Source organism: Hemicordylus capensis, chromosome 9 (genome assembly GCF_027244095.1).
Source record: "Hemicordylus capensis ecotype Gifberg chromosome 9, rHemCap1.1.pri, whole genome shotgun sequence".
In the NCBI taxonomy this organism is placed as follows: domain Eukaryota; kingdom Metazoa; phylum Chordata; class Lepidosauria; order Squamata; family Cordylidae; genus Hemicordylus; species Hemicordylus capensis.
In genome coordinates this window covers 28,167,691-28,176,615 of record NC_069665.1, presented here as the reverse complement: position 1 = coordinate 28,176,615, position 8,925 = coordinate 28,167,691, and the positions used below count along the sequence as shown (strand labels likewise).

Below are 8,925 nucleotides of genomic sequence, written 5' to 3'. Positions count from 1 at the left end.
CTCGATAGAGGTGTCTCCCATAGTCTGGGGAACATAACAGCGGGGACTCAAACAGGCAACCTCTGGCTTGCTAGTCAAGTCATTTCCCCGCTGCGCCATTAAGAAGCAGGACACACTTTATCACTGTGATGCAGAGTAAGGGTCACAGAATCAGTTGGAAGGGAACCTGGAAATCTTCTAGCCAAAGCTGCTGCTCCATGCAGGGAACTGCTTCATCACTGGAATATCTGCTAAAGCGGCCTTCTTCCAGCCTTGGGAGGAAGGATGATCTGAACGGAGATTATGATGCATAGGGAAGCAGACAATTGTATCTTTTCCCATTCTTTTCTAGGAAATTGTAGAGGGCACGGAGAAACGGGCATGGTGGGGGGTGGAGCGAAAGAAGGGAAGGCTAAGAAAGAATTTGGGGAGACCATCGGAGAATGGCACGTATGTTGAGACATTTGTGGGAGAAGCTGGAAGAGGAATCTGATGGGCCAAAAAGGACCTGATGGGAGGAACTAAGGTAAAGGTAAAGTGTGCCGTCAAGTCGATTTCGACTCCTGGCACCCACAGAGCCCTGTGGTTTTTTGGGGTAGAATACCAGAGGGGTTTACCATTGCCTCCTCCCACTCAGTGTGAGATGATGCCTTTCAGCATCTTCCTATATCACTGCTGCCTGATATAGTAGCAGCAGGGATTCGAACCAGCAACCTTCTGCTTGTTAGGCAAGCATTTCCCCGCTGGGCCACTTAAGGTGTGGAAGAACTAAAGGGGCTTATTGGTCAGAAAGGAGTTTGTGGGAGGAGCCAGGGAAGGAGCTTGTGGGAGGAGCCAAGGTGTGTGTGAGCATTTGCACATTTCCCTTGAGAATGTTGCTATTTAACCAACCAAGCTGGATAGAACACCATGTCATGAAATCGTTTGCCATGTGGTAAACACAAGAGCCAAAACAAGGACCATGGAGACATTGGGAAATGGAGCTGATCTGAAATTGGGATGGGGTTGCCAAAGCATCTCATGCTCAGCATGCAGCGCAGGCGGTTGGGTGATAGAACTCGGGCATGTGTGAAATGGGCCTCTTTTGACTGGCCCCATCCTCTTGTGCCTTTCTTGCACGCTCTGCGGAAAACACACGCCCCCAGAGAACACAAGCACTGCGGAATTAATTCAAGGGCAATTGCTGAATGATTTAAAGCAGATTCTTCCCCGTGACCTTCTTCTGGAATGGCACAGTTTCTATCCGCGGCGCGCTATAAACCCCTTATGCAGTGAAGGTTTACAGTCCTCATCTCTCCGTGACATTAAAAGCAAGGAAGCTGCATGATGGCCTAGGGAGGGATCCCATTTCTGCCATCCCGCTTGTGCAGAGATCTTTCCTGCCCAGGTGAGGGGGCTTTGGGGGACCCAGCACAGGTTTGGGGAGCCAGCTGGTAAACAGCTCTAAGCTAGAAGGACCACTGGTCTCACTCAGAAGAAGGCAGCTTCCTATTTTCCGTATTCATGGTGGGTGGGACACATTTCTTAAAACGTGAAAAACAACACTTTCAGCTTGATGTCTCCGACTCCATATCAGCCGCAGCCATCTACTGAATTTAATCAAGAGCGATGTTTACAGTAATCACAAACCGGTTGCCAGAATTTAGCAAGATATTTGGGGGTTTCAAGTCTGCTCCCTGGGCTCAGTTCTTGAGCAACACCTCACGTTAGGTACCCCGGGGCAATTTGCAGGTGTCCTGACCACACTCCAACTTGGGTAATTATATTCAACTGACCTAAATCCTCTCTGCTGTCCCCACTGGATGCTATTCTCGGTTTGCTCTCTTCGTTCGGTGGGCAACCTTAACCATGTGCTGTTAAGCTCTGGTCATCTCAGAATCCGTTGCATTTCAGGGGCTTGAGAAAAGCCCCGAGCTTTGAGTGATCAGACTTCAGAGCATGATTCTTCAGGCACTGTCATACCAAGGGCCCAAATAGACATGATTTTAACCATGCCATTGATCTTTACATGTTCTTTTGCATGTATGTATATTCATTTATTTATTAGACAGTATAACCCCTGCTAACTTGGCAAAGAGGCACCTTTTATCATAGTGATTCTCTTTATTTAGCAGGGGGAGAGTAACTGGCCCTATCCACCCCCAGCACAGGACCTCCAGCGACTCTTGCTGGTGTCTATCTTATGTTTCTTTTAGATTGTGAGCCCTTTGGGGACAGGGATCCATCTTATTTGTTTGTTATTTCTCTGTGTAAACTGCCCTGAGCCATTTTTGGAAGGGCAGTATAGAAATCGAATTAATAATAATAATAATAATAATAATAATAATGGCGATGAAATACGCATTTCCACACTGCGAAGCTTTTTCAATGACCTTCTTCAATGCACAATAAAAGTTATAAGTTTAGAAGTTTAAAAGCATTCAAAAGTTTAAAACTTAAAAACTAAACCACAGATGTAACAAAATAGCAAACGTTTCGAAGCAAGACATCATCCTCAGTGCTATGCAAAGGTGGCTGAATCTTGTTCTTAAATACAACTCCACACCATGATTCAGCTAAAGAACTTTTGCCAATCCTGTGCAAAAAAAAAAGGGGGGGGAAGCTTATTTATTTATATGTATTTATTTAGCACACTTCTAGACCGCCCCCTATGCAAGTCTCTGGGTGGTTCATATAAACGGTTCTGGGTGGTCCCTCCGTATAAATAACATCTGTATAAATAAACTGGGCAGTTCCTCTGTATAAATAACAGGTCCGGAGTGGGATATATAATCAGACATTGCATTCTCTATCAGGGTGTATCGCAATCACAAGGTAAGTAACACTGTCCATACAATTTGTCCATACACTGGTTCATTTGTCCATACACTGTCCATCGCGACATGTGCAATGCATTGTGGGATTCCGCCAAGAGACAGTAGTTCTAGGCACCTGTCTCTGCGTGCAACTGGGCTGGAAGAAGCCCGGCTCACACATGAGCAAATAGCCCGGGTTTAGTGAGTGCTTGATCCTTAAACCTTGGCCAGCAGCCGAGCGAAAAAGCTGGGCCCGATCCTGGCAGTTCTCACACGCAGCCTAACCCAGGCTGGGCGACCCTAGATTAGGTTAAGCTGCATTTGAGGAGAGCCTCCAGGAATCTGGCTTCCCTCGAGGGCCAGCAGGCTGCCTCTGAGAAGCCGCAAGCATGGCACTAATGCAACAGCCCTCTCTCACGCTTGCTCACTGGCAAGTGGTGGTATTCAGGGGCACACTGCTCTTGAGCATGGAAGCTCCATCTAGTCATCAAGATTAACAGAATAAATGTACCTCGCACTGATATTGTTGTAGCACTGATATGAATGATCCTGAAGCATTACTCCTTTTGTAACTCCGGTCCCTAAAGACTGAAGAAACGCTTTCTGCAGCGTTCTGGAAGACTGGAACGCTTTCTGATGAAGCTCACCAAGTCTTACGACTCTGCCCTCCCAAATCAATTTGTTCTAAAGTTCCTTGACAACAGTTGTCATGGAAATACGCTCCCTTATGCGTGAGACATATTATACATATACTCATGGAATAACCAAAAATCTGCGTTAGAAGCCTGGACGATAGGCAGAAAATATTGACCCATTATGGACTGCAAGATGACCTTTGAGTTGAGTTGCCTCCTAGAATCAGCAAGGACAAGGCAATTAATACAGCCGAGTAGATTTTGCCCAGAGAAACCCAGATTTGTCCTTCATAACATATGAATCAACAAAAAACCCCACTGCCTAAGAGACAAGTGTGTTTCTAGCTACCAAATTTAAATACAATCATATGGGGGCATCTAGAATTCACTGTGTAGAAATCGACAAGTGTGGACAGGAAATTGTGGCTGCAAGCAGAAAGGAAGTCATTTAATCATGACATTTAAGTATGAGCCATGATTTTCACTTTGGGTGTGATGGGGCCAGGTTTGAATACTGGATAATAAACCTGTGCAAACAGTGGAAAGAGGGCTGTGCCCAATGCAAAAATAAAATCAGGGGGATTAGAAAAATGCATGGATTTTATAAGGGATTTATCACTGGGTATTAGTCATGATACCACCTTAAGTGGCGCAGCAGGGAAATGCTTGACTAACAAGCAGAAGATTGCCGGTTCAAATCCCCGCTGGTACTACATCAGGCAGCAGCAATATAGGAAGATGCAGAAAGGCATCATCTCATACTGCGCGGGAGGAGGCCATGGTCAACCCCTCCTGTATTCTTCCAAAGACAACCACAGGGCTCTGTGGTCGCCAGGAGTCACAGTGGACTCGCCGACACACTTGACCGTATTAGTCATGATGGGTGTGTGGAACCTCCATGTCCAGATGCAGTATATCTTTGAACGCAAGTTGCTAGGAAGCAACGTCGAGAGAGGACTGTTTGACTACTTGTCTCACTTCTAGGCTTCCCAGAAGCATCTGGCTGGCCACTCTGAGAAATACGGTGCTGCTTTTGGGAACGGCGTGCAGGTTTGCTGCTTCCTGGTGTTCACCCTTCGCTTGAGCATCAGAAAGTGGGTCAGGATGCCAACTGTGGCTGCCCCATCACAGCCAGAAGAATCATCCAGATTTGCACTAGTGAAAAATGTTGGACTGGGAACATCTGGAGCATGACCTTTATGGGTGGGTGTGCAGAGCTGATGAAGCAATCTCTGTGCCTTCCTGTAAGGCAACCTTTCCCATTAGAGAGGAACCAGATGTATGGGCGGGTGTTTGTGTTTTTTTTGTTCCTTTCCTCAGTCAAATCAGCAAAATGAAGAAGTCCAACCACAGAAGAAGTTATTCTGCATTGACATCGCCCAAAATATTTCTACTCAGATGCAGTAAGAATGGATTCAGTGGTAGAGTGCTTAGAGTGTTGGACTAGGACAGGGAAGACCTGAGTTCGAATCTGCATTCAGCCATGAAACTCTCTGGGTGACTCTGGGCCAGCCACTTCTCTCTCAGCCAAACCTACCTCACAGGGTTGTTGTGAGGATAAAAATAAGCATGTACACCGCTCTGAGCTCCTCAGAGGAACAACAAGATATAAATATAACAAATAACAACAACAACAACAATGTATCTATGTTGCACGCAGATAGGGATGCCATATTCTGGCTTTCCAAAGCGGGGTGCCTAATTTGCATAAAGAGGGTTGTACCCAATGCAAAAATAAAATTAGAGAAATGAATGCATGAGAAGAGATTTATCACTGGGTCACAGTTATGATGGGTGTGTGGAACCTCCACTTCCAGACGCAATAGATCTTTGAATACAAGTTGCTGGAAAGCAATGGTGGGGATGCCTCTGAAAAGATGCTGCCCGTCAATAGTGAACTAGGCGGATCAATGGCTTCTTATGTTTCTGGGAGAGGAACTGTTTTCTAGGAGGAGAGCTGGTCTTGTGGTAGCCAGCATGCATTGTCCCCTTTTGCTAAGCAGGGTCCCCCTGGTCTGCATTTGAATGGGAGACTACATATGTGAGCACTGTCAGATATTCCCCTTAGGGGATGGGGCCGCTCTGGGAAGAGCTTCTGAGGCTCCAAGTTCCCTCCCTGGCAGCATCTCCAAGGTAGGGCTGAGAGAGACTCCTGCCTGCAGCCTTGGAGAAGCGGCTGCCAGCCTGTGTAGACAATACTGAGCTAGATGGACCAAGCACCTGACTCAGTAGAAGGCAGCTTCCTATGTTCCTAGGAGACTCATAGCACTGAGGCCGATGGGGTGGCTGTCAAAGGAAAGTTTCTTAAAGCATGTAGTCACCACTGGACAGAAAACAGTCTTGTGCCCCAGAGGCTGAGGGCATCACTGCTCATCTCAAGGCAAGGTCAGTGACCACCTGGGGCACGGGAGACAAGGTGCACCAATTTCAGGGAGTCAAGCTCCACAGTTTCCTTTTCCTGGCAATGGAGCACGGCGGAGAGGACTAGGGGAGGGGAAAGAGGAGGCTGGGTGACATGACCGTGGAGAGGATGGGCAGGCAGTGGCAGAGACCAGCAATATTTGGTTTTAATTTGTAAACTGCCCAGAGATTTTTTTATGGAGCCGTATATAAATGTGATGATGGGTGGGCGGAGGCTTGGATTAGATACTGTATTTACCTGAGTCCAATCAAGCTAAAGAAAGCCTCCAGATCAGGGGTGGGCCAACCTGGCCCTCCAGCGGTTGTTGAACTACAACTTCCATCATCGCCAGCCACAATAGACTGTGCTGGGGTTGATGGGATTTGTAGTCCAGCAACGGCTGGAGGGCCGAGTCTGCTTCAGATCTCCAACCCCTTTTCTTCAGCAGCCCGGCCCTCAAGGGGCATCTCCCGCCCCGCCCCATCTGAGCCATTTATTTATTTACAGGTATGTAAACCGCTTGGGGAACTCTTGTTGAAAAGCGGTATATAAATATTCGTCACATCCGTATTCCTCCTGAAAGCTGCTGGTATGACAGGTCACAGGCTGATGCACCGAAGCAAATGCAAATCAAATTCTAATTTCTTCTTTGCCCTCGATATCTGACGTAGCTGAGGAACTGTGCCATCTGACAGATCTGGAGGTATGCCGACATCCTCCGATGTGGAGCTTCTGGTCTGTTTCTGCCTGATCATTCTATGTGGATCATTTCACAGTGATTTTACCCCAGGGGGAGGTTGTAAAACACACACACACACACACACACACACACCAACCTGCCTCCTAGCTCTCTCCCCCTCCAATCCTTTTTTCTAGCTATCATTGAAAACGATTCTCTCCTGTCTGCTTAAAGCTGGAGAAGTAACAGCTGATAACAGACTAAAACCAAAAAAAAGTGTGACGAACTCTTGGGGCTCTACTCTGCTTGGCTCAGTCAAAATCAATTACAACTGAGATGAGATTAATTAGGCACTATCGTTTCATCCCCTTCTGTTGTCGACAGGCAGTGGTATACTATTTGCTCACATGATATGTGCCAGTTACAGTCTGATGAAGCCACATCGGATGCTGGGTTCAGAAGCAGACGTGGCTTAGGTAAGCAAGAGCCCCGATGCTGGTCTTTTCCTCAAAACCGTACATATAATTTACCAAAGAAAAGAATGATGTATAAGGTTGAACATCATCCCAAAATGTACCATTCCAGCATGCTATTTTTAATAGCAAATATAAATAGAACTCTTTCGCGATAAAAGAGAACCAACAACAAGAAGAAAACAGTAATTAAACGCTTCCCTCCCCACCATGAGAACAGAAACGGACACAAGAAACTGTTCAAAGGGGAATCACACCCACGAGTTCTTCAGCTGGGATCAGTGGAAGCAGTAGGAAACTGCCTAATACTGAGTCAGACCATTGGTCCATCTAGCTCAGGATGAGATGAGATGGAAGCAAGGTAGGAGGAAAACCTGGGTAGCTTTTCCTCCTACCTTGCTTCCACACAACCGAGAATTGGGAGCACACACAGCTCCCAAACCCAGGCAGAACACAGTTTTTGGTTGTGTGATTGACCTCAGTATGTTATATGAGAGTACAGACCTCTGGACGCTCATAAATGTTCATTGTGTGAATGCCTGCATCTGCATTCATTTTTAAACTTAATCTGGGTACAAGTCCCTCAAATGCAGGGTACAGACAGAACATGTACTGCTGTCCCTGTGTTCAACAGAACGTGCAAATAATTGCACCTGGGTACAGATCTGTACTTGTGCATGCTGAATGAGTGTCCAACACAACTGATGAATGGGGCTTATAACAGGAGAAAGCTATGACCTTCAAGGTCCATGGATAGGAAGCTGTCTTCTAATGAGTCAAGCTCTTCTTGGTCCATCTAGCTTACTATTGTCCACATAGACTGGCTGCAGCTCTCCTGGGTTTTAGAGAGGAGCCTTTCCCAGCCCTACTTGGGAACCTAGGTAGATGGAGCTGGGGGCCTTCTACAGGCAAAGAAGATGTTCTACTACTGAGCTGCTGGGGCCCTGTCCCATAAGACCCACATCTCATCTTCCCAGAGATATCTGGTGGGAACAGGATGCTGGACTCAACAGATCTAGAGCTGCCAACTCTAGAGAGGAGAGCTGGTCTTGGGGTAGCAAGCATGACTTGTCCCCCTAGCTAAGCAGGGTCCACCCTGCTTGCATATGAAAGGGAGACTAGAAGTGTGAGCACTGCAAGAGATTCCCCTCAGGGGATGGAGCCGCTCTGGGAAGAGTAGAAGGTTTCAAGCTCCCTCCCTGGCAGCATCCTCAAGATAGGGCTGAGAGAGATTCCTGCCTGCAACCTTGGAGAAGCCGCTGCCAGTCTGTGAAGACAATACTGAGCTAGAGAGACCAATGGTCTGACTAAGTATATGGCAGTTTCCTATGTTCCTATGAAGCAATTCCTGGAGATTCCTTTTTCAACATCTTTCCTCACCCAGCCTTTAAAACCTGCAGGGTTGCTTTCAACAGTCACTTGGAGGAGATGGATGCCGATTCCGGCAGACTCCAAGCCAATCCTGGTGGGTTGGCAACCCTAGACCTCTGATCTATTCCGGCAGGGCCCTTCTTCTTAATAGCAGTTCCTTAGGCTGTTCTCTTTCTCCAAATGACACTAATAAAATATTAAAAGCCAATGGCCACCTCACAGCTGCAGAAGGTCACGCCACGCATTATGTCCAGTGAAGCAGGGACAAAACCGATGAGTCGAGAGAAACCCTAGAATGAAAAAAAGGGGAAAGGCTCTCAATCAATTCTGAGTTTTATCCGGGAGGACGCTTCATCTAAATACAAACTGGGCGGCAAAGGTGCAACGCTGGAACGGAAGACTTTCCTTGGGCCATTCATTTCTCAAACCATCTTGGGGGAAAGGGGGAAAGAGACAATGCCTTTTATTGGGAGTGCCTTTTTTTTTGTTGTTGTTAAATGGTCCAGAGATAAAATCAAGAGATCCTTTCCAGCATGTGTTAGCCTGAATAATAGATGACACCAGCTGATTGCTCCAAGGGATCAATTGAGAG

At 46.9% G+C, this 8,925-nt stretch overlaps 1 long non-coding RNA gene across 1 annotated transcript in view; it reads right to left on the bottom strand.

Annotated features, from left to right (window-relative positions):
- Positions 1 to 8,925, bottom strand: part of LOC128334307 (uncharacterized) — a 35,425-nt gene that overhangs the window by 15,955 nt on the left and 10,545 nt on the right. Inside the window, exon 2 of the long non-coding RNA XR_008311249.1 lies at positions 8,549 to 8,623. This is a non-coding gene — a long non-coding RNA (uncharacterized LOC128334307). The remainder of the gene's footprint in view (positions 1 to 8,548; positions 8,624 to 8,925) is intronic.